At 38.5% G+C, this 11,690-nt stretch overlaps 1 pseudogene; it reads left to right on the top strand.

The window, feature by feature from the left end:
- Window positions 1–771: 771 nt before the first annotated feature.
- LOC104789376 (glutathione S-transferase U15 pseudogene) lies at window positions 772–4,757 on the top strand (annotated as a pseudogene).
- Window positions 4,758–11,690: the final 6,933 nt, after the last annotated feature.

Below are 11,690 nucleotides of genomic sequence, written 5' to 3'. Positions count from 1 at the left end.
ATGCCGTACTGCTTCTCCCCATAAGTAATTTGGAACAGACATGTGCTTTAGGATGCTCCTAGTCATCTCCATCAAAGTCCTATTGCGTCTTTCAACAACACCGTTTTGCTGAGGGGTGTATGGAGCTGTGAGCTGTCTCCTAATACCATTGTCACTGCAGAAAGAGTCAAACTCATGTGACACAAACTCTCCTCCTCTATCTGTTCTGAAAGTTTGTATGTGCTTCCCTGTTTCTTGCTCCACTACTGCCTTAAACTTCTTGAATTTGTTGAAAGCCTCACTTTTCTCTTTCAAGAGAATTGTCCACATATATCTAGAATGATCATCAATAAGGACAAAAACATATCTGTTCCCAGCCGCAGTACTTGGTGTTATTGGACCACACAAATCACCATGAACAAGCTCCAACGCCATGGTTGCTCGAAAAGTGGTTGTCTGAGGAGACATTTGTCTTGTCTGTTTTCCAAATAGACACGAACTGCAGATTCTTCTTTCAAGTTGTATAGTAAAACACAAATCCTGATCCTACTAGGAAACCACATAAGTTAGATAACTTCTAACTTATTCTGATCCTTATCTCTCTAGAATCATAATTCTAATAGGATTAGTGTAGCTCATTTCTTAAGTTAACTTCAAACTTAAGTCAACAGACAAAAGAAGAAGAAAAAAGAGCCGTGGAGAAACACAAAACTGGCCTTAGCACAAATATCTTCTTGTTACTTGGTCTTCTTCACCGGTTAAATTACAGACCTAAACTAAAAATAATTTAAACAAAAGAAAAGATGGGAGGGAGAGAGGAAGTGAAACTGTTGGGAACATGGTACAGTCCGGTCGTGTTACGAGCAAAGATAGCTCTTCATCTCAAATCGGTTGATTATGGTTACGTTGAGGAAGATTTGTTCGGATCCAAGAGTGAGCTTCTTCTCAACTCGAACCCGGTTCACAAGAAAGTCCCGGTTCTCATCCACAACGGTAAACCGGTTTGCGAGTCTTTTAACATCGTTGATTTGAATACATCGATGAGACGTGGAAATCATCTGGACCGTCCATTCTTCCTTCTCATCCTCATGATCGAGCTCTCGCTCGCTTCTGGTCTGCCTTCGTTGATGACAAGGTCTGTCATTTGTTGTTCTTACGAGGCTTTCTTTTGTCAAGAATTTTTAATCTGTGATCAGTATTTTTTACTTTTGTGCAATGAAATTTTAAAATAAAAATATTAGATAGTAAACAAATATTAGACTAAGTGCTTAACATTTATAATGATACTACATAAGGACCTCCCTATGTGCGGGTTTAAAGTTTTGTAACTAAAATTAAATATAATAAAAATATATTAAAATTTATTGTACACTATTTATATATTTTCTTTTTGTTATAATAGGCTGATTTATATATATACAAATCTTTTATGTATGTTACCATTAAAAGTGTATTTTTTATACTTATGTATATTGTATGTTACAAATATATTATTTACCACCATCTAGAAATGTCCATATGAAGTCAACTACTATATATCTCTTTACTTTTACTTTTGCATAATTTCTTTAATCACTAAAATTGTTAGCTTAAAAATATTTTGAATGAAAAATAAATTATATCACAATAGTGCATGACCAACCATGGAGAGAACCTCGGTTCTGCCCTCCTCTCTTATGGAGAGAACCTTGGTTCTGCCCTCCTCTCTTATGGAGAGAACCTTGCATCCAACCTCCTCCACCATGGTGAGAATCTTGACGCCGCTTTCCTCCCATTGGAAGATAACCTTGCGTCCAACCTCTCTCACCTTCCTCCCATGGGGAGATAACCTTGCATCCAACCTCCTCCACCATAGAGAGAACCTCTCCTGTGTGGAGGGAACATGTTCATTTCTTTTAGCTATCTCAAAGTGGCTTGCTCCTGCAACCAATGAAACTAAAGATTCTTTTTAAACGTCACAAAATCTTTTGATAGTAACTAATGTTAAATTTCCCAATGTATTCGTGGAAGTTTATTTGACACACCATGATGTAGCCTCTGTCTCTGAGCTCTTATGGATCTATCAACAACGATTTGTTGTAAGCTTGTCTTTGATTAGCCTATTTTATCCAACCATTAGGTTGATGACCTTCTCCTCTTTATCTTCTTTTGGGATTGAACAAATAGTAACCAATTATATTTGCACAAAAAAAAGTTATATGACCAACCAATTAAGGTTGAGAAATTAGAAGAAAATTAATTTGACATAATTAAAGAAATAATAGAAAATTATAAGAACGGTAATATATGAATCTCAAATAATTCAAAGATGAAAACATAAATTAAATAAACCAATCTAAAACTACTACAATAAATTTTAAAATACAGTATTAGTCTATATATTAGAAAAAGAAGATGCATATATTATTAATCTTCTATTTTTGGGGTCAACATATTAATCTTACCTATTCCAAATTGTAAAAGAAGAAATAGAAGTATATTTCTCTTTTGAACTAATCTATTAAAATTGTTGACAAAAAAAATTTAATATATCTTAGTTACAATATTAATGTTAACTATTATTGAATGTATTTTAAAATAACTAAACATATTTTATTATGTTCATTTTACCCATGCATTGCGTGAGACTTTTTCTATCCCAAACAATTTGTATGATCTTGACTTTTTGTTATTTTCCCAGTTTTGGTTTATATATGTGGTGCTCATGTTTGAAAATTCTAACTGAGTTTGACACATTGGAATGACTTCTTCCTCTCTCTATATATATGACAAAGATATATATATATATATATATATATATATTTCTTTTAAGATTAGACCAAAGAATTCAATATAACGTAAGAATTCAATATAATGTAGGATTGTTTTTGTATAAGTTTTTTTATTGTATAATTTTTTAAGATTTCCTTTAGGATAACTACATGTATCTTTATTGTAAAATTATCTGTATGATTTCTTTATGTTTTTGAATTATGGATTTTTTTTTGTTTGGACGATTCCTTTTCCTTTAGAATTACAAAATTGTATAATTTACAACATATTATTAAGATTTTATTTTTATTTTTATAATCTACAACATAATAATATTTTGACACATGTCGCGATCTTATGAATTAATAATTTTTACAACATAATAATAAAATTTTATTATTATTTTAATAATCCTATTATTTTAATAATTTACAACATAATAATAAAATTTTATTATTATTTTAATAATCCTATTATTTTAATAATTTACAACATAATAAGATTATGACACATGTCGCGATATTATGAATTAGTAAGTTTTGAAACCATATTTTATATAATAAAAGGATATAATTAAATTTCTTACCAATTTCTAAGCTGGGTAGTAGTAACTTCAGGTCCCTATGCATTGTAAAATAAAATAAAAATAATTAGATAATTTTGTTTGGTGTAAAATATGTCATCATAGAAGGGTGTATTTACAATTATTTTCTTTTTAGGATTAACACAAAAAAATTTAACCGTTAAAATTAACAAGTGTCACGATCTGGTGAATTTATAACTTTGATCTCTGATCGTTAAAACTAACACATGTCACGATCTGGTTTGATATTTAATCGTTAAAATTAATACGTGTCACGATCTGGTGAGTTTTTAACTTTGATATCTGATCGTGAAAACTAACACGTGTCACGATCTGGTTTGATATTTAATCGTTAAAATTGACACGTGTCACGATCTGGTGAATTTTTAAATTTGATAATTGATCGTTAAAAAAGACACGTGTTATGATCTGGTGAGTTACTAACTTTGCGAACCTAGTTTATATAATAAGATATATAGAGATCACACTTTTTTAGCTACAAATTCGGTTTGCAATAATAACTAGACCAAAGTGTGCAGAATTCAGTTTAAAATAGGTGAAATATAATGTGAAGTTTGCAAAATTCGCATGAATGCCTAGGTCATTTTTAGGCGCTACATGACCGTGTAGACCGCTTTTTAACATTGAAAAATACGTACTAATTAGACCTTTTTTTTTAAGCTACAAAAACTGATTGCAATGGCAATTAAATTGAAATCTAATTTCTTTTTTATTATTCCATATCGAGATTATATCTTATATTTTGTTTCATAAATAGACAATTGAAACTGTTAATCTATCTTCCAAAATATATTTATTGATGGATGTTTCATGTTTAAAATTGGTCTGAAATGTCTTTAACGAGTAAAAATTTTATAACTATAATTATAGCGTGGAGATAGATAATCAACCATTAGGGAAACCATTAAGCTTTAAGATGAATCCATTAATAATTTATTGAAGAATTTAGGACAAATTCCCTAGCTATCACAACTATGTTCTCTTAACTTCCATTCTATAAATGCAGTGGTTTCCGGCTTTGAGAGCGGCGGAAATCACAAAATCGGAAGCTACAAAAGCAAAAGGCATGGAAGAAGTGGAAGAAGGGTTGTTGCGACTTGAGGATGTGTTTGTTGCCATAAGCAAAGGTAAATCCTTTTTTGGTGGTGAAGAGATTGGGTTCATAGACATTTGCCTCGGAAGTTTTTTGGTTCTCTTGAAAGCTAAAGAGAAGCTTAATGGAGAAAAGCTTTTAGACGAATCAAAAACTCCTTTTCTTTGTAAATGGGCCGACATATATTTGTCCGATGAGATGGTGAAGAATGTGGTGCCAGAGATCGATAAAGTCGCTGTGATTTGGGATTATGATCACCATTGTAAATTGAGATTGATCACATGGCCAGCCAGGCCACTTTGGTTGTCCAGTCGGGCCGTCCGTACCTAGCAATCCATACCGAGCCAGGCCACTTTGGTAGTCCAGTCGGGCCGTCCGTACAATTGTGTTGTAAGGAGAGAGGAGCCCACTCAATGTCTCACATTCCTCTTAAGAAGACTTTCCAAGGTCTCTAGATCCTTCTTATCAGACCGTTGGAGGGTTGATGCAAGTGGGAAGCAATTTTCAACTTAATAGTCACATGTAAAGTTAAGGGAAGGCTGTCACTATCAAGTCTTAATTACACTTAGCATCTTGTAAAGAATATTCTACAGCTCATGTCTATATCTAGTTTGTACCTAGGATTGATTTAATCAAGAAGTGAGAATTTATTCTTCTCCTACACTCTCCACACTCTCTCTCTCTCTCTCTCTCGTCCATGCTTGCTTACTCTCATCCTCTTAATCTCTTTCATTATACTCTTAAGTTCCTTTTAATTCTCTAATATTACATGGTATCAGAGCATTTTCGTTCCTAATCCTAACTCTCTCACCCACCTAGTACTTCCACTTCAACCCTTTTTCATTCTCTGTTTCGATCTGATCTTTATCTCTCTTTAACCGTTGGATAATAGTATTGACCAACGGACAAAACTCCATGGAAGGCACCAAGACCTTGATTGTTCTAGTTACTCTCAAAGGAGAGAACAATTTGTTGTGGGCAAGAACCACAAAGACGGCACTATGCGGCCGAGGGCTATGGACCCATATCACATCAAGTGAAGCTCCAAAAGGAGAGTCAACCGAAGACGGCAAAGTTATAGCCGCAAGTGGTGAAGAGAAGTGGTTCCAAGAAGACCAAAGTGTTCTCGCCATTATCCAGAACTCCCTTGATGCTCCAATACTCGAAGCTTACTCTTACTGCAAGACAACTAAGGATCTATGGGACACATTACAAAATGTGTTCGGTAATACTACCAATTTAAACCGAGTCTTTGAGATCAAGAGAGCCATCAATAACCTAAGCCAAGAAGACATGGAGTTCACCAAACACTTTGGGAAATTTCGGTCTCTTTGGGCTGAGCTTGAGATGCTTAGGCCGGCGACACTTGATCCGGCCATCTTGAACGAGAGGCGTGAACAAGACAAGGTGTTCAGCCTCCTTCTGACACTGAATCCATCCTACAACGACCTCATCAAACATATCTTGAGGTCGGACAAGCTTCCTAGCCTAGAGGATGTGTGTGGCCAGATTCAAAAGGAGCATGGCTCTATGGGGCTGTTTGGTAGCAAGGGGGAGCTTGTAACTGCTAATAAGGCAGAAGTAGTGACCGCAAACAAGGGCTACTATCAAGGTGAAGACAAGAATCCTCCAGTGTGCAACCATTGCAAGAAGCCAGGCCATTTCAAGAATCAGTGTTGGATTCTTCACCCACATCTCCGAGCCAACCGGCCGATGAACAACCGTGGAGCACCGAGAGCACATCAAGCGGCTGTGGAGTCGACGAGCGCAGAGCCTAACCAACAAGTCTCGGATATGAATGGAACTGCCCTGGCTGCCAACACTGACTTCGTGAGGAAGTCTGACCTCGATGCACTCATCAAAGCTCTCAAGGAAGCCTCCGATAACTCCTTTCTCACTTTAAAACCAAACAAACCCCTTATAGTTGACTCTGGTGCATCTCATCACATGATTAGTGATTCTAAATTGATTAGTGACATCAAACCGGCCATAGGAAATGTGATCATTGCTAATGGTGAACAAATACCGGTTAAAGGAATAGGGAATTTAAAATTATTTGATAAGGAGTCTAAAGCATTCTACATGCCTAGTTTTACTTCTAATCTCTTATCAGTTAAAAGGGCTACAACTGATTTAAATTGTTATGCTATATTTGGTCCTAATGAGGTTTATTTTCAGGATATTGAGACAAGTAAAGTGCTTGGTCAAGGCTCTACTCAAGATGATCTCTATTTGCTTAAGGATTTAAATTTAGCCTCTTCAAACTCTTCGTGTTTTAATTCAATTTCTAGTAATGTGAACAATGTTATTTGGCATGCTAGACTAGGACATCCTCACTCTAGAGCTCTTGAACTTATGTTTCCAAAAATTTCCTTTAAAAATGAAGAATGTGAGGCTTGTATTCTTGGTAAGCATTGCAAATCTGTGTTTTCAAAGTCATTGACTATTTATGATAATTGTTTTGATCTTGTTCATTCTGATGTTTGGACCTCTCCATGTTTATCTAGAGAAAATCAAAAGTATTTTGTGACTTTTATTGATGAAAAATCAAAGTATACTTGGCTAACCTTACTTCCCTCTAAAGATAGGGTTCTTGAGGCTTTTATTAATTTTTAAAATTATGTAACTAACCATTATAATGCCAAGATTAAGATTTTGAGATCAGATAATGGTGGAGAATATACAAGTCATGCCTTCAAACAACATCTCAACAAACATGGGATAATTCATCAAACCAGCTGTCCTCATACCCCACAACAAAATGATGTAGCTGAAAGGAAGAATAGACATCTCATGGAGGTAGCTCGGTCTATGATGTTTCATACCCATGTACCAAAACATTTTTGGAGTGATGCTGTTCTAGCCGCATGTTATCTTATCAACCGGATGCCTACAAAGATCTTGCAAGATGTTTCCCCATTTGAGGTACTAAACAAAGAAAAACCTACCTTTGATCATCTTAGAGTTTTCGGTTGTGTGTGTTTTGTTCTGAGACCACGAGAATTACGGGATAAGCTTGATGCCAAGAGTACAAAAGCAATGTTTATCGGCTATTCCACAACACAAAAGGGCTACAAGTGCTATGATCCAGCAGCAAGACGAGTTATAGTCTCCCGTGACGTAAAGTTTGTAGAAAACCAAGGTTTCTATGATGCGTGGAACTGGGAAGAACTACAAGACTTGTCTACCTCGGCCTTCGATAAGGCCAGAAACCTCCGGATCATCCTTGAACGGCTAGGGGTGGAAAATGATCGGGCCAACCCACCGCCGACTGAGCCAAACTCACCAAGAGAACCTACTCTTCATGATGAAGTTGAACCAAGCCACACTACTGATCCTAACCCGGCCTCCAGTCCAACGGCCACAACACATGCGGAGGAAGACACATTGACCCATGTTGACAATGAGTTGCCCGCTGGTGAAGAAAATGTCCCCACAGAAACTGAAGCTTCAGGAAATGATCATGAGGAGATCATTCCACTCCGACGCAGCCAACGCCTCAAGTGTCCTAACACTCGAGTCTACTACAACAACATGGCGGTTGCACACCCGATTCAGGCCGTATGTACACTCGCCCATTTTCCGGTGGAACACCAAGCCTTTCTTGGTCAAATTGACAAACATTGGGTTCCCCAAACATATGACGAGGCCAAGGACCATAAGGTTTGGCGAGATGCTGTTCAAGATGAGACGACGGCCATGGAGAAAAATCACACTTGGGACGAGGCTGACTTACCGAAGGGAAAGAAGGCAGTCACATCTCGGTGGATTTTCACGATCAAGTACAAAAGTGATGGAGAGATTGAGCGTTACAAGGCCAGACTAGTGGCTCATGGGTTTACGCAAACGTATGGGGAGGACTATAAGGATACGTTCGCTCCAGTGGCCAAACTCCACACCGTTCGGGTTGTTCTCTCCCTGGCCACCAACCTAGACTGGGATCTATGGCAAATGGACGTGAAGAATGCGTTCTTACAGGGTGAGCTTGAGGATGAGGTTTACATGCGGCCACCACCCGGCTATCTATGGTCTTAAGCAATCACAAAGAGCATGGTACCACAAATTGAGTACGACCTTGCTTGGGAGAGGCTTCCGCAAATCAGAATCAGATCACACACTCTTCACCTTACCGAGTGACAAAGGTATAGTAGTCATTCTAGTATATGTTGATGATATCATCATATCTGGAAGTGACAAGGTAGGAATTCAAGATACTAAAGAATTTCTTAAGTCAGTTTTTGATATTAAAGACCTTGGAGAACTTAAGTATTTCCTTGGTATAGAAGTGTATAGATCCGATGAAGGACTGTTTCTATCACAAAGAAAATATGCACTTGATCTATTGAGTGAAGCAGGAAAGCTTGGAGCAAAGGCTGTGACCACACCACTTGAGGAAAACTACAAGACAGCTGGAAAGGGGGAGCCTCCATTCGAAGATGTCACGCGATATAGACGCCTAGTGGGTAAGCTTATATATTTAACCATTACTCGGCCTGATCTTTGTTTTGCTGTGAATCAGGTGAGTCAACACATGCAAAACCCAACTAGACATCACTGGAACATGGTGAACCGAATCCTCAAGTACATCAAAGGATCACCGGGACAAGGCATATGGATGGGTAGAAACAAGAGCACCGAACTGGTAGGATATTGTGATGCCGACTATGCTGGAGACCATGGGGATCGTCGTTCAACCACCTGGTACTGCACATTCTTAGGAGGGAACCTAGTCACCTGGAAAAGCAAGAAACAAAAGGTTGTCTCAGTATCGAGTGCGGAGTCCGAGTATAGAGCCATGAGGAAGCTAACCACTGAACTCATGTGGCTTAAGGCCTTATTGAAGGATCTTGGAATCAAGTCATCAACACCTATCACTATGCATTGTGATAATGAAGCAGCCATTCACATCGCCACCAACTCCGTATTCCATGAAAGAACGAAGCACATTGAAGTTGATTGCCACAAGGTGCGAGAGCAAATTCAGTTTGGTGTCACTCTTCCATGCCATACCGAGAGCAAAGAACAACTTGCTGATATATTCACAAAGGCAGCCAGTCCACAAGTATGTGAATATATTCACCCTAAGCTTGGGCTCATGGACCTCACTAAACCCTGAAATCCTACACTCTTTTTCCCTTAAGTATAGTTTTTCCCAAGTGGTTTTCTATACTAAGGGTTTTAATGAGGTAGGTGATCAATTGTTCAAGCTTGTGTCATGGAGTCCAATGACTAAGCTTGAGGGGGAGTGTGATTTGGGATTATGATCACCATTGTAAATTGAGATTGATCACATGGCCAGCCAGGCCACTTTGGTAGTCCAGTCGGGCCGTCCGTACCTAGCCATCCATACCGAGCCAGGCCACTTTGGTAGTCCAGTTGGGCCGTCCGTACAATTGTGTTGTAAGGAGAGAGGAGCCCACTCAATGTCTCACATTCCTCTTAAGAAGACTTTCCAAGGTCTCTAGATCCTTCTTATCAGACCGTTGGAGGGTTGATGCAAGTGGGAAGCAATTTTCAACTTAATAGTCACATGTAAAGTTAAGGGAAGGCTGTCACTATCAAGTCTTAATTACACTTAGCATCTTGTAAAGAATATTCTACAACTCATGTCTATATCTAGTTTGTACCTAGGATTGATTTAATCAAGAAGTGAGAATTTCTTCTTCTCCTACACTCTCCACACTCTCTCTCTCTCTCTCTCTCTCGTCCATACTTGCTTACTCTCATCCTCTTAATCTCTTTCATTATACTCTTAAGTTCCTTTTAATTCTCTAATCTTACAGTCGCCAAGTTTATACGAGAGTTTGAAGCTAGAGCTCAATCTGTGGCTTCTAGATCCTGAGATGAGATCACCCTAGAAATGAAATTGCAACATATATATATGTAAGAAGAAAATAGATGAATTTAAAAGTTTTGTGTAATATGGTTCTCTGTTACTGCATTGTAGCCTTTTAAATTGATCAAAATCGAGGCGTGGTCGTTCTAGGGTATATGTGTCAAATATATCCTGACACATCGCATGTAACACGTTAATTCTCATTTTGTTTTTGTCCTCTTTAAAAAGTGCAAAAGAACTTTACTTTTTGGTTTGGCAAAGTTATCGGTACAGTTTGGCCACAAAATTGAGGACACAACGAGGTCGGAATTACATGATGTCTTTGGGATCACCACTTTGGGTGGTATAGGGTCATATCTAGGCTTACCTGAAAGCTTGGGTGGGGTCAAAACCAAAGTCTTCTCTTTTGTTCGTGAACGAATTCAAAGTCGAACGAATGGTTGGACGGCAAATTTGCTTTCGAAAGGGGGGAAAGAAGTAATGATTAAATCTGTAGCCACTGCTGTGCCGACCTTTGTGATGTCTTGTTTTCGGATCCCTAAAACAATCACATCCAAACTCACTACTGCGGTGGCAAATTTTTGGTGGAGTTCTAATGGTCAGTCAGGGGGCATGCATTGGCTTGCTTGGGAAAAATTATGCGTTAGTGAACAGCTATGTGGTCTAGGGTTCAGGAATGTGGATGATTTTAATTCGGCCTTGCTGGCTAAACAGCTTTGGCGTCTAATTGATGCTCCGGATTCCCTGTTTGCCAGGGTTTTTAAAAGTAGTTACTATAGGAATACGCATCCGTTGGATCCAATTAGGTCTTACTCCCCATCGTATGGGTGGAGGAGTATCTGTTCCGCTCGCTCTCTGGTTAACAAAGGACTTATTAAACGGGTTGGCTTTAGGGACACCATTTCAATATGGTCTGATCCTTGGGTGCCAGCTCAATCCCCGAGACCAGCTTTAAGTAGGGGCCCGGTAAAGGACCTCTCCCTTCAAATGACTCATTCAATTGATTGTCAGACTAACTCTTGGCGGATGGACATGCTCTCTGAGCATTTTGATCCAAACGATGTGGCTTTGATCCAGGCTATACCTTTAGGAGGTAATCAGAGGACTGACCTTTTCGGTTGGCATTTTACAAAAACAGGGCGGTATACCGTCAAATCGGGCTATCACAGTGCACGAATGGATGCAAAACGGACTTTCAAGGCCTGTGGTTCTGGGCCGGAGATTACACCCCTTCTAGCTAGCGTTTGGAGGGTCCGTTGCCCTCCTAAAATTCAACATTTTATGTGGCAGGTCCTATCTGGTTGCATTTCGGTTTTGGCTAACCTGGGACGTCGAGGTATTGCCTGTGACATTGGATGTGTTCATTGTGGAGCAGATGAGGAGACAATAAATCATGCAATTTTTGTCTGCCCTCCAGCTCGTCAGGT

This window comes from Camelina sativa, chromosome 5, assembly GCF_030686135.1.
Source record: "Camelina sativa cultivar CO46 ecotype springtype chromosome 5, ASM3068613v1".
NCBI classification, from domain to species: Eukaryota; Viridiplantae; Streptophyta; class Magnoliopsida; order Brassicales; family Brassicaceae; genus Camelina; species Camelina sativa.
This window is presented reverse-complemented; position numbering and strand designations above follow the sequence as displayed.